The sequence below is a fragment of the Cynocephalus volans genome, chromosome 11, assembly GCF_027409185.1.
Source record: "Cynocephalus volans isolate mCynVol1 chromosome 11, mCynVol1.pri, whole genome shotgun sequence".
NCBI lineage: Eukaryota > Metazoa > Chordata > Mammalia > Dermoptera > Cynocephalidae > Cynocephalus > Cynocephalus volans.
This window is the reverse complement of record NC_084470.1, coordinates 35,867,654-35,881,125: the sequence shown is the minus strand read 5'-3', so window position 1 is coordinate 35,881,125 and position 13,472 is coordinate 35,867,654. Positions and strand designations below refer to the sequence as shown.

The 13,472-nt window shown below is 36.5% G+C and overlaps 1 protein-coding gene and 1 pseudogene across 1 annotated transcript in view; one reads left to right on the top strand and one right to left on the bottom strand.

Annotated features, from left to right (window-relative positions):
• UBE2E2 (ubiquitin conjugating enzyme E2 E2) overlaps positions 1-13,472 on the bottom strand; it is a 361,055-nt gene that overhangs the window by 272,522 nt on the left and 75,061 nt on the right. The gene's annotated exons all lie outside the window — the stretch shown is intronic.
• LOC134390525 (ubiquitin-like) lies at positions 2,587-2,973 on the top strand (annotated as a pseudogene).

Below are 13,472 nucleotides of genomic sequence, written 5' to 3'. Positions count from 1 at the left end.
CATACACCTTCATGGTCTGAAAGAATAGAAAAAGCAATTCTAGAATATCTCCCTGACTGACAGTCTCCAACACTAACTGCAGCCACAGACGAACCTGGCTGTAAGTACAATAAACAATCTTATTTGTATTGGCTTATGGAAGTATTTCTCCTAGTTAAAAGGCTGCTTAAAGAGTTTCACATTAGTGAAATGGAAGATATCATCGTGGGAGGGAAGTGGTAGTGGTATATAAGATTCTGTATCACAGCTTAAATTTTATGTGCCATTAAAAGACTTTTGAAAAATCTTTGAATTCAAAACTATGTATAACTTCAAACTTTTCTTTAGAAGGTATCTGACATCACAACCTTTCTCTCACTTAATACTCAACATTCCTAGCAAAATTAACTGATTTAAAAAAAAAACAAGGAAGAGACACATCAATTTTTCTCTTTCATTCTAACCAACTTAAAAACATAAAAATCTCAGCAGCTGCTGCTCAAAGGGATAGTCCCAAAAACCCAGAAAAAAATATTGAAAAGCTAGAGAATTAATGAATGCACTTTTCTTCTTTTTTTTGAGATTACAGTTTACAAACATATATTTATAAAAAGTAAAAATGAGAAAGGAAATTCTTGCTTTTATATATGGGAGTTTCCAAGAATAAAATAGGAATACTTTGATGCCTGAACATAAATTCAGTAAAAGTGTCAGGTTTAAGATATCTGTTCTTTCCCTACCCCTACACATTAATTTCCTCCTCTTCTAAATTTCTATAATGCTTTATTTGTAGCAACCTAATGTTTAAACTCAGCCTGAAATTTATACAGTTATTCATAATGTGACTGTATAACTTATCACCCAAATCAGGACATTTGAAAGTGAAAGGAGGTGGTGTTAATAATCATGCCAGGATGAGAGCATGATTATGGGCTCCCTAGTTATTCTCATAATTCTTTTTCCTCTACTCAACTGGAAACTCAATGATATGGGAAAGTTGGAAATTCATTATTATATTTCTCACAGTAGCACATTACCTCGCACAAACTAAACATTTAAGTCTTACATGCTGCAAAATGAATGAACACACTCATGAGGACTTTCACAACTACTTAAGGAAGCACAAGTTAAATGTACACATTCTGACTCCTTTGGACAAAGACTAAATTTGTAAGTCTCAAATCCAAGAAAAAAAAGAAAGAAAATGGAAATTATTTAGGCTATCCCATTAAATATGGTCTAATGTTCTCTGTATAATATCAAAGGATCTAAAAGTGTTCAAATGCTAACAGTAAAATCTGAATAGTACCACTACTCAAGAAAAAGCTTCTGAAAGTATGATATATTCTTGACAACTGAATAATCTGGGAATACATCTCCCTCCTCCAGCCCAGAATCAGATTAGTGTATTAATTGTGGAAAGAGTATATAAATTGAATACTTTTATTTGCTTCTCACTATATTACTTTTTCTCACCACTATACAAACAAGTTTTTCTATATATTATTGTTTTATGACTATTTGCTATATGAAACACATACCTTATTATTAAATCTAAATCCCTGCCCCAAAGGGAAGGGGAAGTAATAGTTCTATTGTGGCTATTTCAATTCTTGAAAGAGTAAAACAATCTAATAATTGTATTCTTAGCGACCAAAATTAATGTATGCCTACCAGATTCAAAACTGCTAAAGTTTTCCTGATACTAAATAAGGAATAAGGACTGCCCTGCTTCCCATTAACTTTGTATCAGCAAATCTAGTTTTCATTAGGACTAGTACTGGTTGATGGCAGAAAACAATTGGTGTTGTTAAAATATTTATAGTTTCATTTCAGTTTCACAGTGGTTTGTTGAACAGACATAAAACCACAGTCTTTATCATATGTGCCACTTCCTGTAATTCACAACTAAGCCCAATTCCACTATTCATCATATAACAATTTAACAAAATACCACAGAAAAAGAAAATAATCAGAATCCATTTAGGTCTTTTTTTTTTTAAATTCTTTTCCCCAAAAGAAAAGTGTAAAAAAAATCTTGAAAATTTGAGGAAGCTTTCCTAAGTACTCTTTTCCCGCTATTTTAGTCAATTATACATGTCATCATTAGCTATGATAATAGGTAGTAGTAATAAGAATACAGCACAAATAACTTAACTTTGTCTTCACACCTAAAATTTAAAAATCTGCTAACAAGTAACAAAACTGAAGGATGTGAACCTCATTTCCTATTCTACCTCTGGTAATGCAACTAATAAATAGGGAAATAGAAAGTGGATGCCAGAAGGGAGAAGAAAAGCACAGAAAACACATGAACTGGTTAATCAGACCCTAATCACAGTTTCCTGGATGCCTTCCTTTTAAACTCCCTTCATAATTCCCAAGTTTGGTCCTCCTTCACTTCTGGGATAGTCAAGAGTTTAGCTAAGATTTCTATTTTTAAACAAATCTGGGCAAATATGACAGATCTCAAGCAACAAAACTTCATTTTGTAAGAAATTAAATTTCCTGAATAATATTGTTTGTTTTTAATAAAGTTACAGATTCCACTCCTTCTCTCCAATGAGGTGACCGAGAAAGGTTGGTGAAGACAGCTATGTGGATGCAGAGATGCAGATCTTTATGAAGACCCTGATGGGCAAGACCATCACCCCGAAGGTTGAGCCCAGTGACACCACCAAGAATGCCTAAACCAAAATCCAAGACAAGGAGGGCATCCCACCTGACCAGCAGTGTCTGATACTTGTGGGCAAACAGCTCCAGGGTGGCTGCACTCTCTCAGACTACAACATACAGAAACAGTCCGCCTGCACTTGGTGCTTTGCCTGCAAGGCAGCATCTCACTGAGCCTTCTCTCTGCCAACTCACCCAGAAATACGAGTGTGACAAGATGATCTGCTGCAAATGCTATGCTCATCTGTACCTCCGTGCTGTCAACTACCACAGCAGTATGGCCACACCAACAACCTATTCACCAAAAGGAAGGTTAAATAAGTCCCTGAACCAGCTCCTCCTTTCCCTGCGAGGCACCCTCCCGCCCAAGCCCCATGGACCTGAGGCATCAATAAAACTTCTCTTTTATTGACTGAAGCATTTAAAAATAAAGTCACAGATTCAACTAAGGCAACATTACAATAAAACTGTTTCATCCAGGTCCCAAATAACCATAAGTGATGGGGTAGAGCAGGAATAAACGAGTCCCGCACCAACTGAAGACTCCAGAATATTTACGCAGCAAAAACCAACAAACATCAAACACTAAGTAGTCAAACAAATCTTTAACAATGCACAGTTGTTCCAGAATCAGGAAGTACACATTGTTTGGCTTATGTGGTTTGCAGACACACATCAAGTATGCAGCATTCATTCACTCACTTATTTTAAAAACATTTTCTGAGCTCCACTATGGTTCATTTAGGGCCCTGGAGAAGTGGTATATCACAATTTCCACCTTCAAGGAGCTCAACAATTGATGGTGGTATAAACAAATAATATGAGTGTTTGTACCAAGTGAGGCAACATACAAAAGTGCTAAGAGAGAGCACAGAAAAGTAAGGTTGCGAAAAGAAGCAGACTTCACAGAGAAGGTGGCATTGCGCTACAACTAACAGAAAGTCAGCAATTTGCTAAAAGGGGAAAAAAGTAATCCTGACGTTCAGAGAAATTTAACTTATATTCCCTTCCACTTGATCTAGCTTTGGTCAAATTATTCCTCTTAAATTCTCTAGAATAAAAATCATCAAGACTTTTGCATTCCCTGGAAGAAGCGAGTACCAGTGTGACCACCCAGCGACATGCAAAGAAATGGGTAACCACAGGAGTAAATTATTAAGGTCATAAAATTTAGGCAGTTACTTAAACTCCAAACCTCAGTTTCTTCATCCACAAAATGTAAATAATAAAAACTGTCCAAACCACTTCATAAGGTGGCTATGAGGATCAAATATAATAATGTATAGAAAGTGTAGTGGATTGAATTATGTCCCCCTGAAACTCACTGAAGCTTGAATTGTGTCCCCCAAGTTTTATGTATTAGAAACTTAGCTCCCACTGTGACTGTTAAGAGGGTGGGAAATCCTATTATGGTAATAAAAAGGTGGAGCCCTGAAGGGGTGATTGGATTGTAGGACCACGCAGTAGTGAATGGATTAAAAATGGTGGTCATGGGCGTGGTTCTGAGGACTTTAAACAAAGAGGAGAGTCTGTCTTGCTCTCTCTCTCTGCTTCCACCATCTTGCATTGTGAGACCCCTGGGTCACTGTTGCCACCACCAAAAGGACTTTGGACTTCCCAGCCTCAGAAACTGTAAGCAATAAATATTGTTTTCTTTATAAATTACCCAGTGTCAGGCATTCTGTTATAGCAACCCAAAATGGACTAATACAAGAAGCTTCTCTATTTACTATACAGCAATAAACAAATCAAATCATTTGTTAGGACCTAATAAATCTTGATGTTAATTAATTTAATTCACTGATTCAAAAATTCTTTATGTGAGGTGCACAGGTAAGATTTTATATATATATATTAATACTAATTGTTGACAAGTTATTTTATATTTTATCGAACCATAAATGTTGAGAAAGGAGACAAGAAAATGTTTGTCTACTAGAAAAAAATGCAAAACTCTTAGGTATCTAGAATTCTAATTAAGCCTAAAGTCAAATTATTTGGTATAGATGCCAAATTAATGCTAGATAAAATTATTATAATATTAAATTATACAGAAAAATATATTTCCTAAAGCTTTCTGAAGAAAAGACTACACATTCCTTCATGGATTTTTGGAAGTGTTATGGTTTTGTTCTTGTCTTTATACAACCTTACATTATAAGGCTTAGAAAGTTAAACAACCTCTATGGACTCAAGTACTTCATAACAACTATGGGGTTGAACTAAATAAATCTAAGATTAAAACCATCTCTAAAATTCTAAAAAAAGCATTAGTAATAAGTGAACATATACAGAGATGTAGTTACTGTCCTATATAATAAAATATAGCCTACAAAACTTTACTTGCAGTTATTCTTCATAAGAATGAAGTCAGAGTGATTCTGTCTAAAATAGAGCACTTCAGTCTGAGAGAAATTATAATAGAGATTTCTAATAGCTTCCACTTTTAGACATCTCTAACTACAGTACTCACCTTGGATAAAACCAATAACTTCAAAAATACTGACTTTACCTAAATATATTTAGAGTTTTTAAAAAGTTTTCAAGATAATCTTGCCAGCTCTTTAACTAAATAAAATAGAAAAGCTGCAGCCCAGATGGTGACATTTACATCAAATACCCATGAAAAACATGTGCTATAAGTTCATTATGAAAACTTCCAGCTAAATGAAGAATTAGCTTATACAATGTAATATTAAATATTTCAAGAATAACTTTACTTATTGAAATTAACATTCTTCTCTAACCATTTATTTTGTTTTTCTTCTGTGTTTTGCGTGTGGGTACAAAAAGCAGGCTATCAAATAATTTCAATCTTTACAATAAAGGATTGTAAAACTTTTCAATAGTTGAATATGTTGAAAAATAACATCAGTACTAATGGAAATCATTCTCCTAAGGCCTAAATCCCTGAAGAGTTATATGTCATCCCAATCCCTACCCTTGATGGTGATGTTATAAAACCTATTCAAAGGGGCAGGACTTCTAGAATGGCAGTATAAGAAGCTTAGAGAAATCCCCCCCCCCAACATTTATTAAGCTAGCAAAAATTAGTAAAGACAATGATTCAGTCCCTAGAGGTTGACCAAAAGGCTTGCAACAAATTACAAAACAATTTTTCAACAAAATCTACAAAAACTCAGTAATAACAGTGGGAAGCCATGGCATTCAAGCTAGCAGCTGCACCCATCCCCAAACAATTCTGTGTCATGGAAGAGCTGTTCTAGTGGGCTCATTAGTTGAGTGGCACTTCTCATCTCCTACAGATCCCTGGAGTGGAAGACCTATTGCTGGTGGACCCAGAAGCTGGTGAACATCAGTAGATATCACTTCCCACAGCTCCACGCTGCCGAAGACCTAGACCAAGCAGGTAACAGCAGCTAGCTGTTTTGCCACTCCTGATTCCCACTACTAGATCCACTGGGCTGGATGGCAAGATCAGTTCCTATCCCCTCCACACAAACATAAAGTCCCCTCCACACAAACATAAAGACAGATGGAGAAGAGCAAGCTTCACATCACTCCCCAGCTCCTGATCCACAGTTCAAAGTACAAGGAGGGGGGTCTAAGCAAGCCTCATCCTACTCTTGCCAAGAAGCCAGACTCTGTCTGGATCAGACTGTGGAGCAATATATGCCCCAGAGCATTTCTGAAAACAAAAGAGCAGTCAACCAATGTTGTGGATTGAATTGTGTCCTTCCAAAAGCTGGAATCCTAAAAATCCCACCTCCCAAATCTGTGAATGTGACCTTATTTGCAAATAGGGTTACTGCAGATGTAATCAGTGAAAGTTAAGGTCATCGGAATGGGCCCTAATTCAATATGACTAATGTCCTTATAAAAAAGGGGGGGGAAATTTGAACATGCACACACAGAGGAAAGATGCCATGTGAATACAGAGGCAGAGATAAAAGTGATGCCAAGGATTGCCAACAAACACCAGAAATCAGTAGAGGTAAGGAAGGATTCTCCCCTACAGGTTTTAGAGAGACAGTGGCCCTGCCAACACCTTGATTTCTGGAGTTGTAACCTTCAGAACTGTGAGACAAATTTCTGATGTTTTCAAGCCACCTGGTTTGTGGTAATTTGTTACAGCAGCTCTAGGAAACTAATACATTTAGGAATTAGCAGAGGGCAACAGCTGAGTATAATACTAATAGACACAGACTCATCACAAGCTTAACAGGAGATCAAGGGGAAAAATAGTCAAAAAGAAACAAGCCAGCTAAAACCACCACAGAAGACTATACCTATGTCCAAGGCTGTGCCTTCAGAGGAACAACCAGAAAGGGATGTTCTGTGATACAAGTCCCTGGCTGAACTCAGGGCAAACATGTAACCTCCCTGAACAGAATTATATCTTAATAAAGCCATTAAAAAAAAAAAGCTATTCAAGCCTACATCTTGTGAATAATTGGTGGAGTAATACCTAATACGAACAAAGAACAACAGTGTGGCACTATCATTTAAACAGGTCAAGCTGGAGATAACAACTTGAACTTTGACAATGGGCACACAGAAGAAGGGATTGATAAAGTGAAACACTGTGTTGGTAGAAATAACAGTAGTACTTAACAACAGATTTGAAGAATTAATGGGAGAAAGACGGCTGTGACGACCCCCAGGTTTCTGCATTGGGTACCTCTGTATTAGGCACTATGACAACCCACATAAAACCTGGTTTTTCCCCAGAGAAAAGACTTTCACATATGGCTGTTGTTATAGCTGTGTGATAAGTCTGCTTCTTGAAAGAAAACTACTCTCTGGGCTGGCCCCGTGGTGCACTCGGGTGAGTGCGGCGCCTGGGTGCGAAGCGGCGTTCCTGCGGATTCTGATCCTATATAGGGATGGCCGGTGCGCTCACTGGCTGAGCGCGGTGCGGGCAACACCAAGCCAAGGGTTGCGATCCCCTTACCGGTCACACACACACACAAAAAAGAAAACTACCCTCTGAGCCCATCACTGGGTACAAGCCACCAGTGCTGGCCAGATCTGAGGAACTCAGCCATGTTCTACAACGTAGCTATCAACCTCGACAGCAAAGAAGGACAACCTGTAAAAAAAAAAAAAAAAAGAAAAAGGGGGGAAGGAAAATTCTTGGTCGCAGGGTTGTTGTGAGAATTTAATGTGTTAATACTCATAAAAGAGCTCAGAATAGTATCTGGCACATGGTCAGCACCATATAGACATTAGCTATAAAATAAAGAGAATTATAGGGTATTATCAAGGTCAACACACAAACAACATTTCTACAAAGGTAAAGATTAAAACATTTAAGGAGACTGTATTCACCTGCAACTCTTCTTGCTAAGAATGTAAGTTTTAGCAGAACAATGAGGTCCACTTCAGGCCAAAGAGATCATCAAGGCTATGGCAGGGAAGATCAAGAAAAACAATAAACCAATTTATTCCTGTTTACTTTGGAAGATTAAACACTTATAAAACTAGGTTTTAATCAGTATTGGTTAACATGGTCAATTTAGATTAATTACAAAATAATTTTAGTTTACAGTTTAAAATAAGTCATGGTTTGTAAATCCTTTATTCCCTATAAATTAAGACTATCAATTTCTCTCAATTTAATGTACACTGCCTTCTTAAAATGTACACAAACATACTCCTTCCTCATAAAAATATTTTTAAGCAACTGGAACAAGTGTAAAAGATGAAATCTTAAAATAATACTCAAAACTATGTAAGGAGAAATTACAAGACAATGTATATAGGCAGATTGTTATTTAATAAATGTTTAGCTCTGTCCTTTTTTAAAAATTAAAAACACTAGAGACGCTTGGAATCATCTATTAGAAACAAAAAATAGGAGGGAAATTTGTTTTTAAAAGCCTAAATAAATTCAAATTGTTTCAATATATCTAAGTTCCTTTCCAAAGGTATAATATATTAGCTTTGGAAATAATCTAGTCCAACTCATTTCTTTCCCCAGATTGAGAAACAAAAATGCAGAGAACATAAGCAATTTGACTAAGGCTGCACAAGGAAATATGGGCAACCCAAGTCTCTCTGATTACACTAATGGTTCTCCATCTTTTATTATCCACTCACAGTACAGAACTAAACTCTCTCCTACTGAGAATCATGCTATGCAGTCTAGGAATAATAGCATCATCACTCTTACCCTTACTCATGCTTCACACTGTTCTACAATGCTTTCACACTCATTCTGTCAAATGAAAGTTGATCCTTCAACTTGAATCCTTCTCCCCTCTGCCTCATCCAAAGAGATCTTGTCTCTTTCGACTTCATTCCTTATTCTCCTCCAAGTTTCTCCACAATGGAGTAAGCCTGATATTATCTTTTCCCTCTCTGCATTTAGGTCTAAGAGAATTTTCTCTACCTTTAGGTCTCATAATAGCACTTTATTTTTTAATTCCATAAAAAAACGACTTCAGAAATATATTGTGAGCATTTACTAACATCTCCCTTTGGATGAATCCTTCCATTTTCAGTGAGAAGGACTCATGAAGAAGGTCTTCTTTTTAAAAAAGAAAAAGAAAAATCTAGAGGGTAAAGCTAGAAACAGATTTCAGAACCTTAAATAGTTGAGGAGATAAGAATTCATCCTCTGGGTAAAAGGGCAGTTGGGAGGGGGAAAGAATTAGGACTCTAAGAAGTAGAAACTGAAAAGATGGATATGAGCCATTCCAGAGGACTGCTTGCAATGTGGTGTTTAAAAGATGGCTCAGCCTCAAATCAAAGTGACTGGCAGAAAAACTGTAACAATAACAAGCAGGAAGTTAGAACGCTGGTTTGGGGATGTGGTTGGTGAGTATGGTTATAGATCTTTTGCATTGAGAAGATAGTAGGACACCTAACTCAAAAATGCCGCAAATTAGGAGCACCGTTGTCAAAAAAGAGCATGCCTTTTGCGCATATTGCTTTTGCAACACTTTCTCATTGGATTTTGGTATTTACACTGGATTAGAGTTATCAATGTAACTATAGTCTCAAGTTACCTATGAAACTGAATATCAGGAAGGGAAAGATGTTTTATTGCAATGAATTTAAAATACGATATATCCAAGAATTATTTGATACAACTTCCTTCAAAAGGTAGAGTCTAATTCCCCTCCTGCTGCATGTGAGCCAGATTTAGTGATTTGCTTCTGACAAAAAGAATGTGATAGAATTGGAGCTCCAGCGGCGCAATCGGTTAGAGCATGGTACTTATAAGAATGTGATAGAATTGATGGCATGTGAATTTGAGGGTATTCTTTTTAGATAGCTTCTCCTATCCTCATCTCCACCTCTCTACCTTCCCCTATCTTCCTCCTAACTGATTGCTGTACTAAAGCAACCTGTGGAGAGGCCCATATGCAGAAAAAATGAGGCCTCCTGCCAACCACCACCACCAACTTACCAAGCATATCACCGAGCCACCTTGAAAGTAGATCCTCCAGCCTCAGTCAAGCCTTTGGATGACTGCAGACTGTTATTCAGCAGACATTTTTTCCCCCATAGCTTTAGTAAGGTAAAATTGTATATACAGTCAAGATGTACAACATGATGTTTTGATATGTAAAAGATGTCAGCAGACATCTTAACAGCAACCTCATAAGAGACCACCTAAGTCAGAATAGCCTAGCTAAGCTATACCCAAGTATCTAACCCACAGAAACTATGAGATAACAAATGTTTCAGTCATTACGATTTTGGGTGTAATTTGTTATGCAGCAATAAATAACTGATACATTTCTTCACCATTATAGCTCCAGCCCTAGTACAGTGCTAATAACACAGCTGCCAATGAGTGAATGAGAAATCTGAAATAATACCTAGCACCCAAGCTATCATAACTGTGTTCACTATCCTCAGCTAAACTTGTGATCTATCCAAGTAAGAGTAAATTTTGAGACTAAAAGATGTCAAGTTTCTAATAGGAATGTCTATACTCAAATGATAAAAACTAAACTGTTTGTTGTATTTTTTATACAAGGCATGGTAAAAAAATTTTATGGGGGCTGGCTGGTTAGCTCCATTGGTTAGAGTGTGGTACTGATAACACCAAGGTCCAGGGTTCGGTCCCTGTACCAGCCAACCCAAACAAACAAAAAAATTTATGGTTGTCAATAACAGCAAGACCATTTCATTACCTTACCATTTTTATTAGTGTAAAAACCATATCCTCGTCTTTGTGTAAAGTCATCTTTTAATTTTATTAATCCAAAATAGTATGCAATGGACTTTTCACAGTAAAAGATAATCAGGTAATGGGAAATGATAGGAGAATTGGCATCTGTTATTCTGAAGTAATAAAAACTAGACAGGTTCTTTTTTCTTTTTTTTTTTTTGTCATTTTTGTGACTGGCCGCACCGCCGCGCTCAGCCAGTGAGCGCACCGGCCATCCTTATATAGGATCTGAACCCGCGGCGGGAGCACTGCTGCGCTCCCAGCGCCGCACTCTCCTGAGTGTGCCACGGGGTCGGCCCTGGATAGGTTCTTAGAAGAAAACTAATATCTGAACGCCTAGCATTGCTCTAGGTACTTCACATGTTTCATCTCATTAATCCTGACAGTTCTAAAACAAAGGCATCCGCTGCATTTTGTCCTTCTTAAGTAGACACAATTAACAGGTAATGGAGCTAGGATCTAAAGCCAGATATAGCTGATTCTAACACCTATGAACATTCCACTATTCATCACAAGGCCACTTATTATTACAGTATTTTGGGGAGTTTATAAAAACACAAGGCTAAGGTTCCTAAAACTCTGACTTCCCCAAAGGGGGCTACTTGATTAGTAAATCGGTAGAAATTTACAAGTATTTAACACTAAGCATTTTCAAAACCAAACTAATTTTGTCCTGCTATAAAACTTTCCAAATTGTGAATTACTGCTTAAGTTGGAGAGCATTAATATGTCCACTTCTGTTTACATATACCTAATTATAACTACCTAATTCATTAAGTAAATAAAAATGTTTATTTTTTACATAATTCATAGTTTAACTTTAAAATCCTTTTAATAAAAACTACATGTGATAGTTCATAAATAACACTATATGATTTTTTGATGGTATCTAAAACAATACAGGCACTCCAGCCTGCACTTATGTTCTGTGCTTTCACCACCATGGCCCAGGTTCAATTCCCAATCAGAGAACCAGTCCCTTGAAAATATAACAATATAAAGATATGATAGCTAAAACAACTTTTTAAGCTATCATACTGCCTTTAGTACTTGCTTGCTGAACTCTATTGATTTGAAATAAGAACTGTATAGATGCTTTCATATAAATAAGCAAATATTTTAAGTAAAGATAGGAACAGAACACACACATTGACATTTGCTACCTTCCAAGGCCCTATTAAAAGGACAGAGCAAAATTTGTTTTAAAAAAGCATAAATACATTAGTACAAAGGTATGGAGAGAAGAGGTAAAAGAAACAAATTTTAAAAGCTGGAAAGCACATAAACAAGTAATAATGATTTAGCAGACTGGAGACACTTGGACCATAATTAAATATACTCAACCAATCAAGGATCACTAAATGTGAAAGACAGAGTCAGAAAAGAGTAACTTGGAAAAAGACTTGGCGGGGGGAACTGTTATTAATATCTTCAGAAGGAGAGGATATTCACAACCATAAAACTACAACAGTAAACTACTTTCAGAAAACAAACAAACAAAAAGCCACACACATTCACAAAATGGAAAGGGTGGTAAAAAGACATATGTGGGCACCACCTCTACCCCAAACATCTCCAAATTAGTATACTCCCTTTACATTTCCTTGAATTATAAAGAATATTGTACCCCCAAAACGTCAGTTTGTCTGCTGTTTTTTGGCATCATAAAGTCTATACTGTCTTTAAATAATTAAACAAAAAGATTTCTACGAACATACTGAGGAAATGTGTCAATTTCCTTAGTTAAGTCACTCAGTTAAGATTTACTTAACTTCCTTTCTGAATTAATATTTAATAATGGAATCTGGTTTTTAAAAAAATCTAAAAATAAGGAACAGGTCTGTCTGGATTGATAGGAAAACAGTAAAATAAAACTCTTCCACATTATGCATTTATCAGTTGAGCCAGTTCTGAAATCAGTGTCCCTGGGTCAATGGTAGTTCCTGCTCTGTAGTTATCCACTGGTGCATTTGCTTGTCATTCCAGATGGAAGAATGGTACCATAAGAAAGCCAACCAGGAATAGCAAAGTGGAAAAAATGTGTACATGTCTGGCCATAAATCAGTGCCACTAAGCAACATCAACACTTGTAGCATAAACAAAATTACTGTAACCAAACAACTTATTCACCTTTTTGATTTGTTTTGATTGGAATCCTACTGATATCTATAATCTGAACCAGAACATTTTCATTTTGACAGGTACAGCTGTTGAGCACTCAGACATATACTATTTCTACAAATACAGTGAATACATGCCCGGGATAAGGGAGGAGGGAGTGTATACTGACTAATATTGCTCTTTAAATCCAAGCCACAACTAAAATATTGTTAGTGGATTTAAGTAAAGGATCATGTTTCTTTCCATGGAGATCTACTTCAGTTCCTAGATAGACCAAACTTATATTAATGTCAGCTATTCAGGAAACTGAGGTATAAATAGTCTAATGCACAGACAATCAAATGACTTGCTCTGCCTAACAGAATAGATTTGAAATTAGATTTGGTCACATAAAGAAGCTGATTCTCAATCACTGTTATAAAATGAAAAGATATTTCAGTTAGTTTCTTTTAACTATTTCAGGGGGCATGTAGGTTTCTAGCACAAGTTTTCCTAAACACTTTTTCAGTTTCTTCCTTTTTTATCTACCACTTACCTTCTGAAGGAACAA